The sequence below is a fragment of the Terrapene carolina genome, unplaced genomic scaffold (genome assembly GCF_002925995.2).
Source record: "Terrapene carolina triunguis isolate 2854851 unplaced genomic scaffold, T_m_triunguis-2.0 Scaffold751, whole genome shotgun sequence".
NCBI classification, from domain to species: Eukaryota; Metazoa; Chordata; order Testudines; family Emydidae; genus Terrapene; species Terrapene triunguis.
The window spans coordinates 2,945,462-2,971,630 of NW_020665102.1; the positions used below are offsets into that span (position 1 = coordinate 2,945,462).

Below are 26,169 nucleotides of genomic sequence, written 5' to 3' on the forward strand. Positions count from 1 at the left end.
GAGCAGTGTAATCAATGTGTATTAAATAGATTTAAGTTGTAGGTATAGACAGAAGTAAGAGAGGTAGAGCCCTGCATGGATACAAAATTTGTATCTGCATCCAATCTGCGATCCGCAAAAATGGTCCATGGATATCTGCAGATTTTCAGGACTCTAGATACAAAATTTATACCCGCAGCTGATCCGCAAAAATGGTCCGCATTCTCCACCGGGAGACATGATCAAAGCAAGGGGCTAAGACAATGAATAGTAAAATCTTCAAATATAGGGCTGGAAGGGACCTCAAGAGGTCATCTATTCCATTCCCATAGCCCTGCGGCAGGATCAGGCATAAGTATGCCATAAGTTTGTCTGACCTGTTCTTAAAACCCTCCTGTGACAAGAATTCCACAACCTCTCTTTGGGTATGTCTACACTACGAGAGTAGTTCGATTTTACTTAAATCGAATTAGTGGAACCGATATTACAAAGTCGAATGTGTGCATCCACACTATGAACAGTAATTCAACTTTGTGAGTCCACACTAACGGGGCAAGCGTCAACATTGGAAGCGGTGCACTGTGGGCATCTATCCCACAGTTCCCGCAGTCCCCGCTGCCCATTGGAATTCTGGGTCGAGCCCCCAATGCCTGCTGGGGAAAAAAATGTGTCGAGGGTGGTTTTGGGTAACTGTCGTCATTCAACTGTCACTCCCGCCCTCCCTCCCTGAAAGCGCCGGCAGGCAATTAGTTCGCGCACTTTTCTGGTGAGTGACAGCGCGGATGCCACAGCACTGCGAGCATGGAGCCCGCTGCGACCATCGCTGCAGTTATGGCCGTTGTCAACACCTCGCACCTTATCATCCACCTTTTTCAGAGGCAGATGCTCCGAAATCGGGCGAGGAGGCTACGGCAGCACGGTGAGGACATTAAGTCTGAGAGTGGCACAGACCTCTCGCAAAGCACGGGACCCCGCGCCGTGGACATCATGGTGGCAATGGGTCATGTTGATGCTGTGGAACGGTAATTCTGGGCCCAGGAAACAAGCACGGACTGGTGGGACCGCATAGTGCTGCAGGTCTGGGATGAATCACAGTGGCTGCGAAACTTTTGCATGCGTAAGGGAACTTTCCTTGAACTTTGTGAGTTGCTGTCCCCTGCCCTGAAGCGCAAGGACACCCGGATGCGAGCAGCCCTGACTGTCCAGAAGCGAGTGGCCATAGCCCTCTGGAAACTTGCAATGCCAGACAGCTACCGGTCAGTCGCGAACCACTTTGGCGTGGGCAAATCTACCGTGGGGGTTGCTGTGATGCAAGTAGCCAACGCAATCGTTGAGCTACTGCTATCAAAGGTACTGACCCTGAGAAACGCGCAGGTCATCAGAGATGGCTTCGCCGCGATGGGATTCCCAAACTGCGGTGGGGCTATAGATGTAACTCACATCCCTATCCTGGGACCGGAGCACCAGGCCAGCCAGTACATTAACAGAAAGGGCTACTTTTCAATGGTGCTGCAAGCACTGGTGGACTATAGGGGACGTTTTACCAACATCAACGTCGGATGGCCGGGCAAGGTTCATGACGCTCGTGTTTTCAGGAACTCTGGTCTGTTTAGACGGCTGCAGGAAGGTATTTACTTCCCGGACCACAAAATAACTGTTGGGGATGTGGAGATGCCTATAGTGATCCTCGGGGACCCAGCCTACCTGCTAATGCCCTGGCTCATGAAGCCCTATACAGGCGCCCTGGACAGTGTAAAAGAACTCTTCAACTACCGGCTGAGCAAGTGCAGAATGGTGGTGGAGTGTGCTTTTGGACATCTCAAGGGGAGATGGAGAAGCTTACTGACTCGCTCTGATCTCAGCGAAACCAATATCCCCATTGTTATTGCAGCTTGCTGTGTGCTCCACAATTTCTGTGAGAGCAAGGGGGACACGTTTATGGCGGGGTGGGAGGTTGAGGCACATCGCCTGGCTGCTGATTATGCCCAGCCAGACAGCCGGGCGATTAGAAGAGCCCAGCGGGACGCGCTGTGCATCCGGGAGGCTTTGAAAGCTAGGTTCCACAGTGAGCAGGGTAACCTGTGACTATTAAGTTTGTTTAAAGAGAAGCTGAACCTGCCACCGTTTCTTTACCCAGTTAATGTTGACTATCCTCTCCAGTTACATACCCCCTTCACCCCGTTTCCCCCCTTCCAACACACCTTTAAAAATAAAATAAATGGAACTTTGTTCATTAACACCATTTTCTTTATTAAGGGTTTCGTGGTAAAGGGTTGAAACTGGGACGCAGACTGTGGTGGGGAGCGGGTGTAGTGATGGAAAGGACGCTTCTAAACTCGAGGAATGACAGGCTCCTGCTCCTAGAGCGGTCCACAGTGGTGGACTGGTTGTTTCAACGGAGCCTGCCACCCCTCCTTTTCGGGACTCTGTGTGTGGGGGCTATGTGACTTTGTGGCGGGGGAGGACGGTTAGAGATCCCCTGCTGTGTGGCTCTGTCATCCAGGCTAAGGACCGCTGCATAAGATCTGTAAGCGCCCTCCCCCGCCACAAACTCACATAGCCCCCCCACACAGAACATGAAAACCACCTCCCAGACTGACCAGGGTGCCTAGTGACTGCAATGTGTGTGTGACCTGCTGCTGAACCTGCCCCCGTGTCTGTACTCTGGTAAAGGTGACTGTCTTCTCCAATTCCCAACCCCCTTTCCCCCCTTCAGACACACTCTCCTCTAAAAGAACCGGACGGAAACAGTAATTAAAAGAAACGTATTTTTTTATTAACAACTGCACAGGTAGGGGATGACACTGGGACGGGGGCTTGGGTGAGGTGCTTTTGGACTGAAGGAAAGGACTTATCAAAACTTTGGGAATGAGAGCTGACTGGTACTTGAGCAGTCTGCAGGGGTGGAGTGACTGTTTTCACGGCCCCTGCCGCCCCTCCTTCTTGGGACTTTGGGTGAGGGGGGGATGGGACTTTGTGGCGGGGGAGGGCGGTTAGAGATAGACTGCAGCGGGGCTCTGTCCTCCTGCCTCCGGTCCTGCAGAACATCTACAAGGCGCCGGAGCGTGTCCGTTTGCTCCCTCATTAGTCCAAGCAGCGTTTGAGTCGCCTGCTGGTCTTCCTGCCACCACCTGTCCTCCCGTTTCCTGTGTGATCGCTGGTATTGCGACATGCTCCCCCTCCACTGGGTCTGCTGTGCCGCCTCGGCTCGGGAGCAGCCCATAAGTTCGGAGAACATCTCGTCCCGTGTCCTTCTCTTACGGCGCCTAATCTGCGCCAGCCTCTGGGAGGGGGATGCCGGGGTAGGTCGGGAGACACTCGCAGCTGTGGGATGGGAAAAACGGAGTGAATTCCTCACAAAGATACATTTTTGTGAACAATGAACATAGTCTTTCTCTGTGAACAAGACCATGCACAGCACCTATCACATGTGCACTCAGGACAAGGTCGAATTTTCGGCCTTCCCATTCACTGCCTGGGGTCTTGGAGTACAGATCACAGAAGCGGGGCAGGACAGCGGAATTCGGGTAGCAGGCGGACATGGTAAGCCGTAGACTTTTGGCTGCTGAAAGGTCAATTTATAGCAGTACCCTCCTTTCACATTCAAAGCAATGCCCCTAGCGTTGGCCAGTTCCTGCTGCCGGCAATCCAGCCAGCATGAACTCTGCCCCATCCCACCCGCCCCGCGGCTGTCCCTGGGAAAGATCCCTGTATGCTGCCCCTGTCCCGCCTCCACCGCGTGGCTGTAAACCGCCGGTTACACTTATGTAAAGGAACAGGCAATCAGTCCCAATACTAACATTCCCCTAATTTAAAGCAGGTCACCATGAGTGATATCACTCTGATGAGGATTTCGGACACTGAGAAAGACCGCATGCTGTGTGAATGCCAGCAAAAACCAGGGCCGTATGCGGCCATGCTGTGCGAGGCACTGATCCCAGAGTACTTGCTGATAGCCTGGTGCGGAAAAGTTTCCTACCATGGAGGACGCAATAAGGCCGCTCTCCCCAGGAACCTGATGCAAAGGCTTTCAAATTACCTCCAGGAGAGCTTCGTGGAGATGTCCCAGGAGGATTTCAGCTCTATCCCCGGACATATTGACCTAATTTTCCAGTAGCTGCACTGGCAAGGACTAAAAAGTAGAGCGCCTAGGGCAAACTAATCATGAGAAACCGGACATTTTGAGATACTTTTGCAGTAGTTGCACTGGCAAGGACTAAAAAGTTAAGCACCTAGGGCAAAGTAATCATGAAAAACCCATTGTTAATATTCCATTCCTGTTCTGTTCCAAATAAATGTTTACATGTTTAAAACACTTACCGACTGATCCTTCCCCTGATTCAGGGTCACGGTTAACGCCTTGGGAGGGTTGGTAGGGGATCTCCATGAGGGTGATGAAGAGATCTTGGCTGTTGGGGAAATCAGCGTTGTAAGTGCTGTCGACTGCCTCGTCCTCCTCATCTCCTTCCTCATCTTCCCCCTCCGCGAACATCTCCGAGGAAGCGGCCGTCGACAATACCCCATCGTCAGAGTCCACGGTCAGTGGTGGGGTAGTGGTGGCGGCCGCACCTAGAATGCAATGCAGTGCTTCATAGAAACGGCATGTCTGGGGCTGGGATCCGGAGCATCCGTTTGCCGCTTTGGTCTTCTGGTAGCCATGTCTCAGGTCCTTGATTTTCACGCGGCACTGTGTTGCATCCCGGCTGTATCCTCTCTCCGTCATGGCTTTGGAGATCTTCTCGTAGATCTTCGCATTCCATTTTTTCGATCGCAGCTCCAAAAGCATGGACTCATCGCCCCACACAGCGATCAGATCCAAGACTTCCCGATCAGTCCATGCTGAGGCCCTCTTTCTATTCTGCGATTGCATGGTCACCTCTGCTGGAGAGCTCTGCATCGTTGCCAGTGCTGCTGAGCTCGCCACGATGTCCAAACAGGAAGTGAGATTCAAACTGGCGAGACAGGAAAAGGAATTCAAATTTTCCCGGGGCATTTCCTGTGTGGCTGGTCAGAGCATCCGAGCTCGGACTGCTGTCCAGAGCGTCAACAGAGTGGTGCACTGTGGGATAGCTCCCGGAACTATTAGCGTCGAATTCCATCCACACCTACCCAAATTCGACATGGCCATGTCGAATTTAGCGCTACTCCCCTCGTCGGGGAGGAGTACAGAAATCGATTTAAAGAGACCTCTATGTCAAACTAAATAGCTTCGTTGTGTGGACGGGTGCAGGGTTAATTCGATTTAACGCTGCTAAATTCGACATGATTTCCTAATGTAGACCAGGCCTTTGTAATCTATTCCAGTACTTCCCTATCCTTATAGCTGGAAAGTGTTTTGTATTACCCATCCTCAACCTCCCTTGCAGCAGATGAAGCCAATTACTTCTCCTCCTACCTTCAGTGGACATGATGAACAATTAATCACTGTCCTCTTATGACAACCCTTGACATATTTGAAGACTGTTCTTAGGTCCCCCCTCACTCTTTTCTAAAAACTAAACATGCCCAGTTCTTTTAACCTTCCCTCATAGGTCATGTTTGAGGACCAGGAGGTAGCTTTTTCCTTCCAAATGGAGATGCGCAAGGTGAGGTCAGAGAAAAGGATGTTGGAGTAACTGAGACAGGAGAGGATGACCAAGAGCTCTAGCTGCATGGATGGATAGGGAAGGCCAGATGTTAGGGAAGTTATGCAAAAAGAAAATGCAAGGTGTAGGCACAGCCTGGATAGGAGGCCCCAGAGGGAGATCTGTGACAAAGGTATTGCACAGTTATGGGCCTGAGTGACAGGCAGGACAATGGTGCTGTTTGCAGTGGTAGAGAAAGAAGGTGGGGGGAGGGCTTGGGGGAAATATTAAGAGCTTTGCTTCAGCTGTTGATCTTTAGCTGATGGCTGGACATCAATGAGGAGATGAGAGAGAGAGAGGCTGAGATTTCAGTTGGGACAGAAGGAGACAGGTCAGGAGCAGAGAGGTAGACCTGTGAGTTATGAGCATAGAAATGGTAGTTGAATGTGTGTGTGCAGAAATAAGGTGCAGAGGAAGAAAAGAAGGGGACCAAGGACAGAGCTCTGTGGAACCCAAACAGAAGGTTGGAATGGGGGTGAGCCGGATCAGTCTAAAGGACACTCTAAGGCAGTGATTGGAGAAGGAGGAGGATGTGACTCATCATGGATCTCTTGATACCACCTGGCAGAAGATACAGGGTGTCTAATGTTTTACTGGGATCCACAGACCAGGTACACGCATATTAATTCACCTAAAGGTGGCATGTCAGGTGTCTGTCGACGAACTAGTTAGGTAGGTCTAAGGTAGCTCTTAAAAGCTTTGCCAGTCCAGCTCTGTTGTTTAATGCTGTGAAAAAGTGCACACATGCATGCGCACACACGCACACCATCCAACATAGCTCTGCTGGCAAAAGCTCAATTATAGACACAGCTATAGTGGCAAAAGCGTCCATTTTTTAAAATAGGAAACTAAATGCTCATAAGCTACGTTAATGCAGAGTTAAAGTTGCCCAGTGGTGTCTCCTGCCTTGAACAGTATGGACAGGGACTAAAGTTAAACCTCTGCAAACCAGGAAATGAAAAGTTAATGTCAACGCCACCCCTCCAATGCAACCTTAACTTTTGCCCCCAACCCTTAACCCTGCAGCTGGCAAGAACCCCTGAGAATGGTTCTGTGTGGGCGGTGCAAAGGTTAACAAACTGCCACAGGAACTCAGGTATTCAGCTCAGTGCAGCAGTAACGGGATGAAAGTCTATGTCTGTGTTATAAAGGACGTCAGAGTAGATGACCTAATAGTCACATCTGGCCTTAAAATTTATTAACCTATAATCGAGATGAGGAAAGACTAAGAGAATGTGCCATTGTTTGTGTTGTGTTCACAGATGGGAATCCCAGCATTTATCCGCATGCCCTCCAGCTATGTGCACTGTGCCAGCTGTAGCTGTAACTGGATGAGGGAGGGCTTGGTTGGAGCAGCTGGGCAGAGCTGTGACTGTGCTATGAAGAGAGGTGCATGTGAAACGGGGGTGGGGGGAAGGGGCGATTCTGCCTCATTTCCGTGCTGAGTGTTGTAGGCTTTGTCAGTAAAGGTGCCCAAGGGTGTGTTCTTGCCATGGGGATTGTCAGCACTCTGGTGGCGTATGTTCTAGTGATCTGTGAGGCTTAGTGAGGGGTAAGTGAAGGCAGTGACTGAAAAGGAAAACTCAGGTTGAGGGCAAAGGGGTGGTAACACTCTGCAAGTCTCAGATGGTCTGTGTGGAGGAGGTTCAGTACTGGAGCGCAGGCCAGGGGTAGGAAGCTTCTGTTTGCTATGATGGAGATGAACCCGAATATTATCTGAGGAAAGAGAAGTTGTTAGACTTTCTGCTGTACTGCTCTGTTCCCAGAGCGTTCTGTAACAGGGGAGGGGAGAGGGCTTGTATGTGTGTCACTGGCATATCAGGATGATGCTGAAACAGGGCAGAGCAAAGGTGGCATTGTGGGGGTGGTGTAAACCTTAACTCTGCATTTCCCCTTCTAAGAACCGAGGGGACGGGAATCCTTACCCAGCGAGGTCACATTCTCATAGTTCTCCTGCATGACGTCTCTGTAGAGGGCTCTGAGTGGGGTTCAGCAGAGCCCATTCCCTGTTGGTGAAATACGCAGCCACCTCCTCGAAGGTCACCGGCCCCTGAAAGAGCAAGAGTCCAACACTCAGGACCTGCTGCCCCAATCATAACCCCACTATTCATGGGGGAGAGGAGCCAAACAAATGGACACTCTGAGAGAGAGACAGTCAGCAGAGTCCTATCCCCACACGCTGAGAGCAGCCAGGAGACATCAGGGTGAGGGGACGGAGAGAGAGCCCCTTGTCTCTCCCAGCAGATACATCACACACCTACTAGCCAGAGGCTGATACAGGAGATAAAGCCCCCAGTAGGGTCCAGGCTCAGCCCCATGAAGGAATCCCAACACCATCCCCACTGCCAGCAGCTGGATGTGAGGGGCTGGGGCATCTTCCCTACACCTCCTTGGTGGGTGCCCACTTTCCATGTCACACTAGCCTCTGGGTAGCAGGTTGAGGGTTCAGCACTGGAAGTCTGGTCAGTTTTCCCAGCCCTGCCCAGAGAGTTGGTTTCTCTGTTTCCTGTTTCACAAATTAGGGAATTTTCTCCCCCAACACCCAAGCATTTGTTCTCAGGATCTAGGTCCAGCAGGTTTGTCACACTCTGTCCCCCTCCTTTTCTTTACCTGGGGTATTCCCTGCCCCCTCCATCCCTAACTCCCCAGAAATTACCACCTCTTCAGTATTTACTGCCCCTCTCCCTCCAGCAGGAACCCATCAACAACCCCCCAATAACTCCTACCTGAGCTGGCTCCACTGCAGCCATCTCTCTTCCCTGTCCATGGGAGGATGGAATGAGCTGGAGCGAGATGTGGGCGTCATTCTGCAGCCTGGCAGGGTGAGAAGGGCAGTTGTAGAGGTTTCAGAACAGGCTTTAGTTCATTTCATGTCACGATTCCCCCAGGCTCTTTCCCTGCAGACACAGATTGTAGATTCTGCCATGCCAGGAACATGCTCAGTCCCCATAGTGCAGCACAGACCTTGCCCCTGTCCTCCAGCCCCCCCTCCCCCTCCCCAACCAGGACTAAACCCACCGAGACATTTTCAAACCCTCCCAGGAACAGAGTGTGAATTAAACATTGGAAAAGACCAGAACCAAAGAAGCCCCTTTGGGGGGATTTCCCCTGACACTGTCCCCAGGGTAGCACACTCCTGCAGCAGGGGGAACAGGGAGAGTCAGGGGCTCTTTATTCCTCTCTCTGCTCCTCACCTTGTTCACAGGAAAGTGACCCTGTGCAGGGATGCTGCAGTGAGTGTGCCTGGGGGGGTCAGAGATCTGGAAATCTGCCCCTGCCCCCTCTAATTTCTCCTGACACCCTCTTCCATCTCTTCCTTCTCTTTCCTAGCACCCTACCCCCCTGGATGTGAGACGTGGTCACCATCCCATTCTTGGGGGCTTTCTCTCTCCTGTGGCTGGCCCCGCTCTGCACATGCAGGGAAGGGGGTACCAGTCAGGAAGACCTGCTTTATCCACACAAGTTACTGGACACAACAGAGAGCCCGTGGGAGCAGGTCAGACTCGCTGATAGAAGGATCCCTTCTGGCCTTAATGATGGCAGCAGCTCTGGACCCCGCACACCCGGGGAGCAGAGGGGGTGGGGGGGGCACTGTGCAGAGTCAGGTACCTGCCCAGCCCCAAGGTCTCAGTCACCTGGAGTCTCAGCTCGGGAGTTGCCGTCAGCACAGTCCGGGGCGATTTCTAGCCGGAGAAGGTCCCCCTCGGCCGGGCACGGAGGGGTTAATGACGGGCTCTCCCCAGCACACACCCCGCTGGGGGAGCAGCAGCTGCTCCGCTCCCAGGCCACAACGGAGGCAGCAGCGTCTGGTCTCTCAGGAGCTGCCCGGGGTCTGATGCTCTCGGTTCTTTGTTCTCCCGGCTCCTGCCTCCTTCCTCCCGGCACCCACCGCTCCCAGCTGCTCCAGCCCCTTCCTGTGCCCTGCAAACCCCACCCGGGCTGCAGCGCTCGCCGGGGCTGTCTGCAGTGGCTGGGACTCGCCCCTGCTCCGCTGACACCATCTGCCTAGCCGGGCACTGATGGGGATCCGGGGAGAAGAGTCCCTCATGCGCAGAGGCTGCATTTCCCAGAGCACCTGGCTCATGCCCCCACCCCCTGCTTTAGGCTGGGCGGGGGGCGGGAGAACAAGGGAGGGGCGGAGTGTGATCAGCCGCTGGGTGAGCGCCACGCTGCTGCTTCTCCATTGTGATCTGGGAGCCCAGGCAGAGCAGGAGGGTCTGTGTCTGGGAGACCTTCATTAACCCCCCCGGCCCAGCCCTGCTTGGGCCCTTCAACCTCTGGAGCCGCCCCAGGCTCTGCCCGCCCCGCTGCGGAGCTGCAGCCTCCAGGTACCGGAGCGAGCCCCGGGGGCGGGACCGGGCGGTGACTCTGCCCCAGTGTCCGTGGGGGGGACCCGGCATCTCGCAGCGCCGGGATCTGCTCCCTGGGGCCGCGCCCGCGGGGGACTCGGAGCTGCTGTCTCAGCAGGAGCCCAACGCCCCCGGCCCGGCCAGGCTCTGCCCTGGGGCACCACGGGAGGTCCCGGGGGGAGGGGACCAGCCCCACTGGGGTCCCTGCGTGGGGCTGGCCGGGAGGCTGCCGGGTGGGAGAAGTGAGACCGGGCTGGGGGGGAAAGGGAGGAGGGGAGGAGGGAAACCTAGGAAAAGGGGCATCCGGGAAAAGGGGCAGCCAGGAAATGGCAGGGAGAGAAGAGCAGATGATCCCCGAGGAGCGGGGAGAGAAGGTGGGAGGGGCTGAGATCCCCTTGGATTTACCGCTGCCCCCTCCCGTGGGGACCCCCCCATCCTCTCCAGTCCTGACCCCTTTCTCTCTAGATAGCAATGATCAACATCCATGGTGATTCCCCCCCCGCCCCCATCAAATCCCTGAGAAGGTCTCTGTTCCCCTCCCCCGATTGTGCCCCATTTTCTCTTCACTTCACTAATGTCCAGTTCAAATCTCAGGTTTTGGGTGTTTCCCCCCCGTTTTTACCTGCAGTGATTTGTCCTTGTTTAGGTGGGAAATTGTTCCCCTGAGTGATTTCTGAACTGGGAAGAGGGTTAATGGGCAGAGGCTGGGAGAGCCCTGAGACAGGGATACGGCTGGGTTGGGGGGGCCATTCTCTGCTGGCAACAGGGCATGGGAAGGCCCAGGAAGAGAAGGGAGCAGCAAGCGTCCCCCATGGAGATGGCCCAGCCCCAGGTTTCCCAGTCGCAGCTACTTCCCCTCCCCCACCCTGCCCAACCCAGCAGCTGCCCACCCCCACCCATAGCCTGCTAGTCACATTCCCAGACCCCACTGCCAGCCCCTCCCCACAGCCAGTGACCTTCTGGCTCCATCCCCACTCCTTTCCCCTGTGAAAGCGACATCACCCAGGGCTCCCTGCTGACCATGTTGTTGATTGAATATCGCTGTATAATCCCCTCAAATTTCCCCACCTTTCTCTTGAACTGTTGAATGGTGACATAAAATCTCCCCAGATGTTGGTGCTTCTCTCTTATATTGGCAAATATTTAGTTTGTGCCCCATTTTCTCCTCAGTTCTGAACTACTGATATCTAATTCTTGAAAATCTTCCCGCTTTTCTCTGCAGGTGTCTGACAGAGATCAGGGCTCTTATCAGACTGAGCATGGTTCAGGCCTTGCCTGAGATCAGGTCCCCCAGTGTGCCGGGCACTGCACAAACCCTGACCGAGTTTGGGGCACTAGTTGTGCCAGGAACTGCACAGACCCCTATGGAGAGCAGGGACCTTGTTGTGCCGGGTGCTACAGTGACCCTGACTGAGCTCCGGGCCCCCTGTTGTGCCAGGCCCTGCATCAACACAAAGTGAAATCAGGTTTCAGAGTAGCAGCCGTGTTAATCTGTATCCGCAAAAAGAACAGGAGTACTTGTGGCACCTTAGAGACTAACAAATTTATAAGAGCATAAGCTTTCGTGGGCTACAACCCACTTCAGGCGCTGCAGAGACGGCAAAAAAATTAGGGACCTTTTTGTTCCTGGAGCTGCAGAGACCCCAACTGAGATCTGGGTCCTGTTCTGCCAGGTAAAACTGAGACCCCAACAGAGGTCAGACCCCACTGTTGTGACGGGTGCAGTGGAAACCCCAACTGAGATCTGTGCCCCTGTAGTGCTGGGCCATGCAGAGACCCCAACTGACAGCAGCCCCCCCCCCCCCATTGTGCCAGGTAAAACTGAGACCACGGCCCCTCTTGTGCCAGGCAGTGCATGACTGTAGCCCAGATTGCTGCCTCCCAGGGTAGCCCCCCTCTGAGTAGAGTAGGTCTCTCCTGTTAACTCTGCTTCAGTCCTGTCATGGTTTGCAGGTGGGGAGGAGCTGGTACAGTCCAGACTAAAGCAGCATTTTAACCCCTCCTGTGCCAGCGTGAAATTTATATAGCCCTTCACAGGCACCCAGGCTCAGGGAATGGCCCCCTATCAGCTCCATGCCTGATATGGTGGGGCGACCCACTGGCAGCATTGCCTTTGAGGGTGCTGCTTCCTCCTCCTCCCACTCCCTCCCCTTCCCCTTTACTGTCACCACAATGCCTGTCACCTTCACTTCCTGAGGGGTGACCCCCAGAAGGTGTGTTTTGTTATCCCTTTCCCTACCCCTCAGGATCCGTTGTGCACCCTCGGTCACTCACCTCTGTCTGAGGAGACAAGGCGGGTCATGGGGCGCGGGTGATGCTATGCTGGAGATCCATCATCACTGAAGGAGTGGCAGCCTTGAAGGTTGCTGGGATGCTGATGTGCACTGGAGGAAAACTGGGGCTTGACTGAGTCCATAGACCATTTGGCCCACACTGTGTCACTGTAAAGCCTGCTCTGCATTGCTGCCAATTGCTGCTGGTGGCGTTGCGCCCGTAAGTCTCTGTAACGCTGTCTTCAGTGACTTGAGAGCATGAGCACCAGCCTCAGGCAGACTGGTAAGAAGCAGGGAACAAACCCCAAATTGGCTGTGAGGTCTATATGTAGATTTCACCAACCAAGTATCCAGTGTAAACACTTCAGGCAATGTAACAGCACTAACATGGAATCACAGACAGTCCCGTTGGTTCATCCCATATATCTCACCACACAGGTGAGCTCACCTTTGTGACAGATGATCCCTTACACCAGGGATTCTCAACCTTTTTCTTTCTGAGGCCCCCCCCCCAACATGCTATAAAAACTCCACGGCCCACGTAGGCCACAATAACTGGTTTTCTCCATATAAAAGCCAGGGCTGGCATTAGGGGGTAGCAAGCAGGGCAACTGCCTGGGGCCCCATGCCACAGGGGCCCCCACAAAGCTACATTGCTTAGGCTTTGGCTTCAGCCCCGGGAGGTGGTGTTCGGGGCCTGGACTTCAGCCCCATGCGCTGGGACTTCAGTTTTCTGCCCTGGGCCTCAGCGAGTCTAATGCTGGCCTTGCTTGGCAGCCCCCCTGATAACTGCTCATGGGCCCCCTGGGGGCCCCAGACCCCTGGTTGAGAACCACTGCCTTACACCACGAATCACAGCAATGTTCAGGTTACTGCCAGTCCCAAAGGACCAGTCACTTCCTTAGGTGAATTGAATCTTCGATCTCCCAACAAAGACAACACTTGTAGCCAGTCCTGTCATAACCTGTATTAAGATTTATTTAAAAGGAAACGAGAGTTGTTTACAAAGTTAAAGCAGGTTAAAGCAGATGCAGACGAGTTATAGTCTTAAATTTCAAAAGGTAATAGAAGCTTCTATAATAAGCAAGCTCTACATATTCTTTACGACTAATGCACGCTAAGCAGCTGGGGATCTCTTGTTTATGCCTAGAAACTTTTCCCCCCAGAGTCCAAGCAGCATACAGATAATCAGTTCCTTCTGTATGGGGTTTTTTATCTCCTTCCTGGCATGTGCTCTTAGCTGGAAACTCAGCTAATGGGAGGTCAAGAATACAACAACAGTCTTTTGTCTTCTTTAATGTCCCATAATAGTCTATCTGGTGTTGATGGACCTTTCCGGCCAGGCAGGATGTAATGCGTTCTGTTGCCAATCAGCACTTCACATAGGTAAAGTCTCTCTCCTGTCCGGTAATTTACATAGCCACAGAGGCTCACAATGCAACTAGTCAGATATTAACCCAGGCAGCAACTCAATAAAGCACATTCTTATAATTCTAATACCTGTTTTAACAATACTAACACTGGGGAGTCAGACTGATTCCAGCTATGTGTTTGTCCCTGTTCAATTAAGACATGGGAGCTTCTGCAAGAGCTAACACTCCTCTGCCACAGTGTCACAGGCAGGATGGGCAGGGATGGTGTCTCTAGCCTCTGTTTGCCAGAAGCTGGGAATGGGTGACAGGGGATGGATCACTTGATGATGACCTGTTCTGTTCATTCTCTCTGAAGCACCTGGCATTGGCCACTGAGCTAGATGGACCATTGGTCTGCCGCAGTGGGCCGTTCTTATGTTCACAGTCTCTATCAGGAGTATCTACTCATTTGGACTCACTGGGGAGCCACAGAAAGAAACAAGGTGTGCTGAGGCAAGAAGGCCCAGTCTCCGAGCCCTCAGGGTCATGCTTGCCAAAAGCTAAAACTAGGCCCATCCCATGAAAGGGGGCACTCCAAGGAGAGACTGTATAAAGGCTGGAGCATCAAACAACTTAGTTAACCTGAGACAGCTGCCTTGGGGACAATGACAGGGAGAATCCCCAAAGTGACTCCTTTGATTCTGCTCTTCTCTGGCCTTTGGTTTATAGAATCACAGAACTGGAAGGGACCTTGAGAGGTCATCTAGTCCAGTCCCCTGCACTCAAGGGAGGACCAAGTATTACCTAGACCATCCCTGAGAAGTGTTTGTCCACCCTGCTCTTGAAAATCCCCAATGATGGCGATTCCACAACCTCCCTAGACAATTTATTCCAGTGCTTAACCACTCTGACAGTTAGGAAGTTTTTCCTAATGTCCGACCTAAACCGCCCTTGCTGGAATTTAAGCTCATTACTTCTTGTCTTATCCTTAGAGGTTAAAAAGAAATTTTTTTCTCCCTCCTCCTTCTAACAACCTTTTATGTAGTTGAAAACTGATCATGTCCCCTCTCAGTCTTCCCTTCTCCAGACTAAACAAACACAATTTTTTCAATCTTCCCTCATAGGTCATGTTTTCTAGACCTTTAATCATAGGTCACATGCTCTTCTCTGGACTTTCTCCAATTTGTCCACATCTTTCCTGAAATGTGGTGGCCAGAACTGGACACACTATTCCAGTTGAAGCCTAATCAGTGCAGAGTAGAGCGGAAGAATTACTTCTCGTGTCTTGCTTACAATACTCCTGCTAAGACATCCCAGAATGATACTTACTGTTGCAAAAAAAGTGTAACTCTGTTGACTCATATTTAGCTTGTGATCCACTATGACCCCCAGATCCCTTTCCGCAGTTCTCCTTTCTAAGCAGTCATTTCCCATTTTGTATGTGTGCAACTGATTGTTCCTTCCTAAATGAAGTACTGTGGATTTGTCCTTATTGAATTTCATCCTATATACTTCAGACCATTTCTCCAGTTTGACCAGATTATTTAGAATTGTAATCCTATCCTCCAAAGCACTTGCAACTCCTCCCAGCTTGGTATCATACGCAAACTTGATAAGTGTAAGAGAGAGACTCTGCTACTGGGAGGGTTTCACCATGTGTCAGAGGGTTACACCCTGGTGGGAGGAGGCTAGGCCTGTACTGGAATAAGGTCACTCTGGGCTTCACAGTTTGGCAGAACCTAGAATGTCCATTAGCAGGGAAAAATCTAGGGGGAATCGGCTTGTGGAATGAACAAAAGCCCCAACTGAATGCTCTCACATTGCCCTTCTCGCCCTGGCAGGCTACAGAATAACGTCCACGTTTCGCTCCAGATCATTCCATGCTCCCAGCAGGAAGGAAATGGCTGCAATGGAGCTGGCTCAGGTAAGGGATTATCAGGGAGCTCGTGGTGGGTTCTGCTTGGAGGGAGAGGAGCAGTAAATGCATAGGAGGGTGGGAGCTGCTAGAAGTGGTGGGAGGCAGGAAATATCTTGGGTGGAGAAAGGGAGGGGACAGGATGTGACAAACCTGCTGAGACTTGTGTAATCTAGGGTGTGATGGGTTGTCACCCCCGGGGTGCAGTCTGGGGGACTTCTGAGAACCGCTGTGCCCTCTAACCCTGAAGCTGGGCTGGCCCTTTTCACACTGTTTTTCTGGAGATTCAGCCACTCTCTCTAGGCCTTGTTATCACCCAACACGAGAGCAGGTGGTGCTATACACTCAACTAAGCTACCTGAGTGCTTTACCTAAGCCACTCAAGGACAGATAGATGATAACAGCCAATTTCTCAGAGATAAGTGATAGCAAATAGATCAAAGCAGATTACTTAGCAAATAACCAAAAATTCAAACTAAGCCTAACATACTAGATCAGACTTGGGAAAACTATGGCCCGCGGGCTACCTCCGGCCCGCGGGACCCTCCTGCCCGGCCCCTGAGCTCCTGGCCCGGGAGGCTAACCCCCGGACCCTTTCCTCCTGTTCCCCCTCCCCTGCAGCCTCACCTCGCCCCGCTGCCAGCGCAATGCCCTGGGTGGCAGGCCTGCGAGCTCCTGGGGCAGTGCCGCGGGAGAGCCCAGCCTGACCCGGTGCTCTATGCTGCACGGTGTGTGGCTGTAGCACCACCAGCCACTGGTGCTCCAGGCAACACGGTAAGGGGGCAGGGAGCAGGGGGGTTGGATAGAGGACAGGGGAGTTTGGGGTGGTGGTCAGGGGGTGGGGGTGTGGATAGGGGTCAGGGCAGTTAGAGGGTGGTGAACAGGGAGGGTTGAATGGGGATAAGGGTCCGGAGGGGCAGTCAGGAAGGAGGGGGATTGGCTGGTGTGGCGGGGCAGTCAGGGGTGGGGGTTCTGGGGGCAGTCAGAGGACAGGGAGCAGTGGGGTGGATGGGGCAGGGCCCCCGGGGGGCCATCAGGGAACAGGGGGTGTTGGATGGGACAGGAGTCCCAGGGATGGGCCGTCAGGGGTGAGAAGGGGGGGGCAGATAGGGAGTGGGGGCTGGGCCACGCCTCCCTCCCCTAACCGGTCCTCCATACAATTTCCAAAACCCAGTGCAGCCCTCCGGCCAAAAAGTTTGCCTGCCCCTGTACTAGATGGATAGAATTTGAATTATCAATTTCTCACCCTGACTGATGACTGAAGCAGTCCACCAAGTTTCCATACACAAGCTGGAAATCCCTTTACCCTGGGATCAGCACATACCCCAGTTCAGTCTTTGTTCCTCAGGTGCTTCCAGGAGTTCTCTTGTGTGGGGAATGAGGCCAAGAGATTACGTCACGCCCCACCTTATGTAGCTTTTCCATATGGCGGGAACCCTTTGTTCCCAGTCCAGTTTGTGGAAAAATACAGGTAGCAAAATGGAGTTCAGTGTCATGTGGTCTGGTCACATGCCCTAGCATGCCCTGCTGAGTCATAGTAGCCATGACTCATAGGCTGGCTGAAACATTCACAGGAAGGCTAAGCTCTTCCATGGTCCATTGTCTTTGTTGATGAGCCATCAACACTTTTCTGGCTTCTTCATTGTTGTATCTGAAAGGCTAGTTGTGGGTGTTACCCAGAGTAAGCACATTTGAAATACAGATACATAGTCAATATCCATAACTTCAGATACAAATATGATCCATGCACACACATAGGATAATCATATTCAATAAATCATAACTTTTCCAATGACACCGCACATGACGCATCTTGTACAAAATGCATCATAATTATGTCCTAATCATATTATACTCATACCACTATGCTGAATGTGGGGTGTAGTGTGAGATAGGGCCTAATTTCAAGGCACAGGAGTTGGGAATGGAACTTCCCCTCTTTGTGGAACAGGAAATAACCCTCCATCCAGGGCTGGGAAAACTTGCCAGACTCCCAGTGCTGGAGCCTGAATCTACAGACACTTCATTAGTTACCACCACCTCCAATCTTTGTGGCAACTGCGAACTTTATCAGTGATGATTTTATATTCTCTTCTAGGTCATTGATAAGAATGTTAAATAGCACAGGGCCAAGAACCAATCCTTGTGGATCCTGCTAGAAAGAAATCCACTCGACCATGGTTCCCTATTTACAATCCCATTTTTTAATCTATTTAATGTAGGCTGTGTGAATTTTGAATCTTTCTAGTCAAAATATTGTGCTGAACCAAATCATATGCCTTACAGAAGTCTAGGTATATTACATCAATACTATTAGCTGCAACCAAACTTTTGATCTCATCCAATAAGGATATCCAGTTAGTTTGATAGGATCTATTTTCTCTAAACCTTTGTTAATGGGCACGAATTATATTACCCTCCTTTAATTCTTTATTAATGAAATTGCGTATTGGGTGCTCCATTCTCTTGCCCAGTATCGATTTCAGACTAATACTCTTGTAATTAGCTGTGTCATCTCTTTTATACTTTTTAAATATTGGCACAGCATTAGCTTTATTCCAGTCTTGTGGAATTTCCCCAGTGTTCCAAGTCGTAATTAAAATCAACATTAATAGTCCACCACGCTCCTCCACCTGGTCTTTCAAAACTCTAGTTATCTGGACCCACTGATTTAAACACATCTAACTTTAATAGCTGCTGTCCTCGTGAGTTATTGTTGGATTGGAAAGACTGTTGGCATCAACATCTTATGATATGAGTTACATGATCTGTTTTTCTCCAAATACAGGAGAGAAATATTTATTGAACACCTTTACCTCTTCTGCATTATTTTTGATAATTCTGCCATTTCCGTCTAGTAATTTACCACTACCGTTGTTAGGATTAATTTTGTACTTAATCTGCTTTTAAAAACTTCCTTCTTATTTTCATTGATTGAGCATGGATTTCTGACAGCTTCCCTTACCAACTTTCTACAATTCTGACCTTCTAACTTATATTCTTGACTATTGACTTCCCCTTTCTTCCATATATTTTATTTGGAGAGTGTTAGGATTCCTACCAGGGAGCCACCAGCAGGGTCCAGAGACAGCCCCATCTCCTATATCAAGCTCTGGCTAGTAGGTATGTGATAAATGTGATGACCCTGCCTCCGTCTGTAGGCTGGAAGACACAAAGGTTCTCTCTTTCTACCCTCTGATGCCTCCTGGCTGTTCTAGGCAAGGTGGGGTGGGACTCTGTTAACATGTGCCTCATGGAGCTTCCATTTACCTGGTGCTGCTGTTCCGTGAATAGTGGGGTTGTGAGTGGGGCAGCAGGTACTGAGTGTTGGACTCTTCCTCTTTCAGGAGTTTGTGACTTTCGAGGAGGTGGCTGTGTATTTCACCAAGGGAGAATGGGCTCTGCTGGACCCCACTCAGAGAGCCCTCTACAGGGATGTCATGCAGGAGAACTATGTGACGGTGGTCTTGCTGGGTAAGGAGTCCTGTCCCCTGGGTTATTAGAAGCTATGAGGTCTCTAAAGAACCTGAGTAGTAATAACTTTATACCTTCATTCGTCATACAAGTTTTCACAAGTTTCCTTACCCCCCTTTTTTTGCCTTATCTCCCACCCACTAGTATCATTTTTGGACATGTGCCTTTTTGGTGCCGTCAGTCATTTTAAAATTGCATTTAATGTATCCTTATTGGCTACATTAATAACTACATTAATAACTGTAGCTTTCATGCCTTTTCCTCATTTTAAGAGGAAAATATGCTGCTTGTAGAATTCTAAATTAAGTAAATAGGTGTATGATTCATGCATGGCTTGTGTGACAGTCAGATGAGCTCATCTTTTGATAGGAGAGCGTATAATTTTGCCATTCAGGACCCCATGGATGAAGGGAGAACAGAGCTGTGGGAGGGGAGGAGAAGGGGGGAGTAGATAATTCTGGGGTGCCAGGACATGGGGAGGGTGTGTAGGATTAGAGCTAAGAAGGAGCAGGGATGGAGGAGGCAGTGAGAGACGAGGAGGGAACACAAGAAGTTCCCATGGTGCCGGGAGGTGGTGCCGGCTGAGAGTAATGGGACGAAGGGGAGGGGAGTGTGGAGGAAGGGCACCCAGGAAGTGGGCTAGATGGGTCAGTGGGAGGGAGGAGAGATTTTGGGATCTAGAGCTGTGGGGGATCCCAGACCTTTAACCCCGAATCCCTATCCAAGCCTCAGGTAAATCCTAGACTTCAGCATAACTACTCTCACAAAGCCTCAACTTAATATAAGGCCCTTAACTGTAGCAAGCTTAGGCTATGTTTACACTACTGCGGTCAGTCGACCTGCGCTACGCAACTCCAGCTACATAAATAACATAGCTGGAGTGGCCATACCTTAGGTCGAGTTACAGCAGGGTGTACACGGTGGGGGGTCGACGGGAGAGCTTCAGGAGTAGAGTACTGGAGAGCGATTTGCAGTCAATCTGCAGTTGATTTAGCAGGTCTTTACTAGCCCCGCTAAATTGACCACCGGTGCATCAATCTCAGAACATCGATCCCGGCTGTAGTGTAGACCTGCCCTTAATAACCCATTTCTTTATTTCTACCTCCTTGCCCCTGCATTCATGTTCCAAGCTAATAAGCAATACTCTGATAATGACATTTTACCTCTAGCGAGTATAAAATTGCCCACAAGAGATGAGACTAGGTCATAGATCATAAAATCAGGTCCGGATCAACAAGAGTGAGAGTTTGTAGAGAGTCTTGTCCCCCTTCTCTCCATCTACAGCAGCCAGAAGCTGTCTTCCCTCCAGGCTTCTAGGCCCAGTTCTTGTTTCTTACATTCTCCTTTTCCAGAAGAATTAGAGGCTGTTGCTCCTGAATTTTAGTTTTTAATTCCCCAGCCTTCTCCACACACTGGGGGAGTTTAATTCTCCCTCCCATTACACCTGAGTCACTAGATTTCCTAATTCCTCAAAATGTGCTTTTGTGATGTCACAGTTCTGGGGTAGCTAAGCCTTTGACCTGCCTTCATGGTCTGCTCAAGGAATGCCCTCTCAGGTATCAGGCCTCTAGCCAGCCCCTCTCTATGGGTAGGGACCCACATGCCTCTCCTTTTTGACCAGGGTTTGAGGATTGCAGCTTGTCTTCCACTGTGTTCACTGGACTAACCTCCAGTTCCTGTGCTTTGCTTTCTCTCCAAGGGCTGTGAGCAGTGTGTGTGTGATAGAGGTGGGAATTTTGGTGATACTTGTATGATGCCAATACACACCTCAGATTCCCTCTGTGATTGGTATTGCTATGATTATAAAGAGCAGGAGACATGAGGTGTTTTGTCATGTAGCTGTCATGGGGTGATATGAATGGGTCATTAAGGACTGGCTGGGACCAACCTACATCAATGGAATACCCGAGAGAGACAAGGGAATAATTGTCACCTGTCCATGGGAGGATCTCAGCTTGGCTGAGTGAAGCATACATGGACTCGTTATGTTTTTGGGAGCAGGAAGAACTGGGCTTGCAGACGCAGGGAGCTCTACCGGAGCAAAGACTAATAGACAGGCACAGTGAAAGGAAACTAAAGCGTTTTCTACAGCAGCATGGATCAAGGGCATTGGCCAGTATGGACTATATTGTCTTCTTTGCTTCTCTGTGCTAATCTAAGGACTTTCCAATGCTGCGTTTCAGTTGACTAATAAACCCTGCTATGTTTTAAAAGTCTGCCCAGTGTCACAGCAAAAACTTGCTCTGTGCATTGACTGAGGAACACTCACTGAACAGGAGTGTTGTTCAGCTGGACCTGCTGGCAGAGCTCACAGTTTGAAATAGGAGTGTTGAAGCCAGAGGCTCAGTCTCAGGTGTTGAAGCTACGTGGTCTATCCTTGTGGAAGAGTGGGACCCCTTGGGGGTCTAGTGCACTCAAGGGGCACCTCCCAAGGACTGTTTAAAAGCCAGGGCATTGCACAGATCCTATGGATCCATGACAGAGTGCCAGAAGTTAAGCCTGATGGGGAAAAAGACATAAAACAAGAAAAGGATCTAAATGTGTATTTACCATTGCCCCCTCAGCAGTCCTCATGGGATTCCCTGATCAGTTACAAAGTGTATTAAAACCTTCCTTAAAGTCTTACCTTATCAGGTCATGTCAGTTTTGTTAGAGGGCTTTCCCTTCACCCTCCCACTTCCCTGGTTCTTGTCACGCAGACAGGAAGCAGCAAAAGACCAGAAGTCCGAAGCGCAGATAATGCAATGTTTATTGGTGTTAGTTTCCGAGCAAGCATATTCCGAAGCCCTTCACACCAGTCGGGCTTATCTCTTAGTCTGCCCCAGTGTTCTGTTCCCAGCTCTGATGCCGCAGAGCATTTTCCCCGTGTCCCCATTCCCAGCTCTGATGCCGCAGAGCGTTTTCCCCATGTCCCCCTTACCCTCTCTGACACCGCAGAGCATTGCCTGTGTCCCCATTCCCTGTTCCCATTCCCCCTCCTGTTTGACTCTGTTTATATAGTAATATTTTCAGCTATACCTTTGCTTAACCAATCATTGTACTGAAATTTAACTAACCAATCTTAACATATTGTAACATAATTCTCTAACCAATTGTATCCCACTACCCTAATTAACTTACATGTAGCAAAATTAATTATACAGCAGATAGAAACAATCAGAGAACCAGATTGATTAACAATGTAAAAGTGGTGGCCATAAAGAGAGAACAATACAGAAATAAGGGTTTCACAACCACAAGCATTGGTAAGTGATTTCTTGCCAGACAGGATGCTGTCAAACTAAGTTTTCTTTAACCATCTTAAAATATGTTTCTTTATCTGGTGGTGATGGGCACTATCCAGACAAGATTGTTTTCGTAACAGCCAAATAGCACCTTATTTCAATGTGACTGGTTTGGGATGTGAGGATGTGACCCTACGCTTCCCAGCTTATGGCTGCCCCTGCTGCTTAGCCAAAGGCCTTAGCCTAAGAACAAGGCCTCAGACTGTCACAGTAAGAGAAGGCCCATACAAATACAGACAGAGAGTTTGATTCTTTGTTTTTATAGTTCTGTAAGTAGCTAAGTGATAAAAATACACCTAAGTTCTTAAAGTATAGGCTTTACAGGCAGGCCTGAATATCTATATTCTAAGACTGGGTTCTACCCCTTCCCCCATTTTGTGTCTGTCTTGTCTATTTAGATTGTAAATTCTTCAGGGCATGGGTCATCTACTATTTTCTGTTTGTACTTTGCCTAGCACAATGGGGACCCACTGTTAGTTGGTCCTTAGGCACTAAGGTAATGCATGTGATTTATAATAATAATAACTCTTGTGCCACTTTGAGCCAAGGAAGATGGACTTGGAATGTTACTGCTTAAAAATGAGCTGGGGGTTAAAACCATGGAATATTCTTTGTGACAAGTATCCCACAAATTCCACTGACCTCCCTTGTTTTCTTTGCCTGGAGTAGGGTTTCCAAATTCCAAACCTGATGTGATCTCACAGCTGGAACGAGGGGAAGAGCCGTGGGTCCCGGACCTCCAGGGCTCTGAGAAAGAAGTGCTTCCAAGAGCTGCCTTCACAGGTGAGGAATTGGTTAAACCAACTCAAAAACTGTTTGGGAATGCAGGAAACATTTGGGATGCCCTACAAAGACCCTGTGAGCTCTCCAAGTTCAGGATTGTTCCCTGCAGATGTGGAATCATTATGGCAGATGTCACTTATGGCTTCCCTCCTATTCTGATTGACAACTGGCAGCAGGTCTCTCCCCGATCTCGCTTTCCCCTGAGTGTTCTGGTGAGATGCAGACCAAAACTGATCCCTTCCTCTCTCCTCTGGGGAAGGGTTTGGGGAAAATCAGCTCCTGATAGGTTTGATCTCTCCCACACATATTTTGGTTTGTTCATCCCTTTTTCCATTCCTCTCTCTGAGATTTTCTTTCTTTCTGGTGCAGGGAGTGACCTATGTCTGGATTCTATCTGTCTCCCATCAGGTGATGGGATGGTGAGTCAGAATGAGGAGGAGAAACCCCAGCAGGAAGATGCTGAGCAAGTAGAACCACATGGAACGTTATCAGGAAGATCCAAAGGGAATGTTTCCGGGAGTTGTGCACTCCGAGAAAAAGCAAAAGCTTGTGAGACTCAGGAGAGGCCAGAGGAAAACTTTAGTAGCCACTCAGACCTTATAACAAGCAACAGAATCAACTTGGAAGATACACACTACATATGCCATGAGTGCGGGAAAAGCTTCAATCAGAGCTCTGTCCTTATCACACATCAGACAATCCACACGGGTGAGAAACCTTATGAATGCTCTGAGTGTGGGAAATGCTTCATTGATAGTTTAACCCTCATCTCACATCAGCGAATCCATACAGGAGAGAAGCCCTACACATGCTCTGAGTGTGGGAAAAGCTTCAATTGGAGCTCACACCTTATCACACATCGTAGAATCCACACAGGAGAGATGCCCTACACATGCTCTGAGTGTGGGAAAAGCTTCAGTCACAGTTCAAACCTTATTAAACATCAGAGAATCCACACAGGGGAGATGCCCTACACATGCTCTGAGTGTGGGAAAAGCTTCAATCAGAGCTCTGCCCTGAGCACACATAGGAGAATCCATACAGGAGAGACACCCTGCACATGCTCTGAGTGTGGGAAAAGCTTCAGTCAGAGGTCATACCTGATCAGACATCAGCGAATCCATACAGGAGAGAAGCCCTACACATGCTCTGAGTGTGGGAAAAGCTTCAATTGGAGCTCACACCTTATCACACATCATAGAATCCACACAGGAGAGACACCCTACACATGCTCTGAGTGTGGGAAAAGCGTCAGTCACAGTTCAAACCTTATCAGACATCAGAGAATCCACACAGGGGAGACGCCCTACACATGCTCTGAGTGTGGGAAAAGCTTCAATCAGAGCTCTGCCCTGAGCACACATAGGAGAATCCACACAGGAGAGACTCCCTACACATGCTCTGAGTGTGGGGAAAGCTTCAATCAGAGCTCTGCCCTGAGCGCACACAGGAGAATCCACACAGGAGAGACGCCCTACACATGCTCTGAGTGTGGGGAAAGCTTTAGTTTGAGATCAGACCTTATCAGACATCAGAGAATCCACACAGGGGAGACACCCTACACGTGCTCTGAGTGCGGGAAAAGCTTCAGTTGGAGGTCAAACCTTATCAGACATCAGAGAATCCACACAGGGGAGAAGCCCTACACATGCTCTGAGTGCGGGAAAAGCTTCAATCTGAGCTCACACCTTATCACACATTGTAGAATCCACACAGGAGAGATGCCCTACACATGCTCTGAGTGTGGGAAAAGCTTCAGTCAGAGTTCAAACCTTATCACACATCAGAGAATCCACACAGGGGAGACGCCCTACACATGCACTGAGTGCGGGAAAAGCTTCAATCACAGCTCTACCCTTATCACACATCGTAGAATCCACACAGGTGAGACACCCTACATGTGCTCTGAGTGTGGGAAAAGCTTCAATCAGAGCTCTGCCCTGAGCACACATAGAAGACTCCACACAGGAGAGACGCCCTACACATGCTCTGAGTGTGGGAAAAGCTTCAGTTGGAGCTCAGACCTTATCAGACATCAGAGAATCCACACAGGTGAGACACCCTACATGTGCTCTGAGTGCGGGAAAAGCTTCAATCAGAGCTCTGTCCTGAGGACACATAGGAGAATCCACACAGGAGAGACTCCCTACACATGCTCTGAGTGTGGGAAAAGCTTCAGTTGGAGCTCACAGCTTATCAGACATCAGAGAATCCACAAAGGGGAGACGCCCTACACATGCTCTGAGTGTGCGAAAAGCTTCAATCACAGCTCAAACCTTATTAGACATCAGAAAATCCACATGAGAGAGAACTGTAATAAATCCTTTGACTAGGGCTGGGCAAAATTAAAAAAAAAATCAGATTTGCTAATTCCCACATAGCGACCTTTGCACCATCTTCACCGTGGTCTCTCAGCTCCCCTAGATGAGTTGCCTGCTTCTGCCTTTTGCAGCTCCCCGTTCTTTGGGGTCAATCCTGTGATTTTTTTCTATTAACTCTTTTCCTTTTGAGTCGTAGGAGTGTGTGTCCCTCCAGCCAGGAATGTTCATCAGCTCTAGGTGGGAGAGAGAGGTTTAATACCAACAAGCTACACTGAGGCAAAAAACTACCTGTGCCTTACATCCGCTAGGACTGTACATGGCGTTGGCTGCTCAAGTTAGTGATCTTAGTGTAAAAAGACAATTATAGTTGTAGAGCAGATGCAGCCCAGGTGCAGGGTTTGGCATTAGCTTTCCCCTTGACCTGACCTAAACTCCATGACTTTTCCTAGTCTAAACAAACCCTGAGCATCACGGTTATACTGTTCCCTCATTTCAAAGCAACTGTTAGTCATCGAGTTCCCCCTTCGGAAACAAATTGTTCATTCCCAGTTACTCTGATGTTGCTTCAAGTTGTGTTGGAGAGCAGATATTTTTACTACTATTTTCCTCACTTAAAATATATTTAACTATAACGAAGAGCAGGAACAGAGCAGGGATAGGAAAAATTGTCATTTCACCCTCTGTAACAACAGAAGAAGTAAGGGTAAGTCAGAGGGATTCCCTTATTCCCCATCACCATCCCAATCCCCTGTTGTTCAGTTGGTTAGGTCAATATTTTTTCTAAAGGGCTGGCAAGAGGATTCCCTAGTAAAAGA

The 26,169-nt window shown here is 50.1% G+C and overlaps 1 pseudogene; it reads left to right on the plus strand.

Moving 5' to 3' along the window:
* Positions 1 to 25,673, plus strand: part of LOC112123844 — a 158,705-nt pseudogene extending 133,032 nt beyond the window's left edge.
* Positions 25,674 to 26,169: the final 496 nt, after the last annotated feature.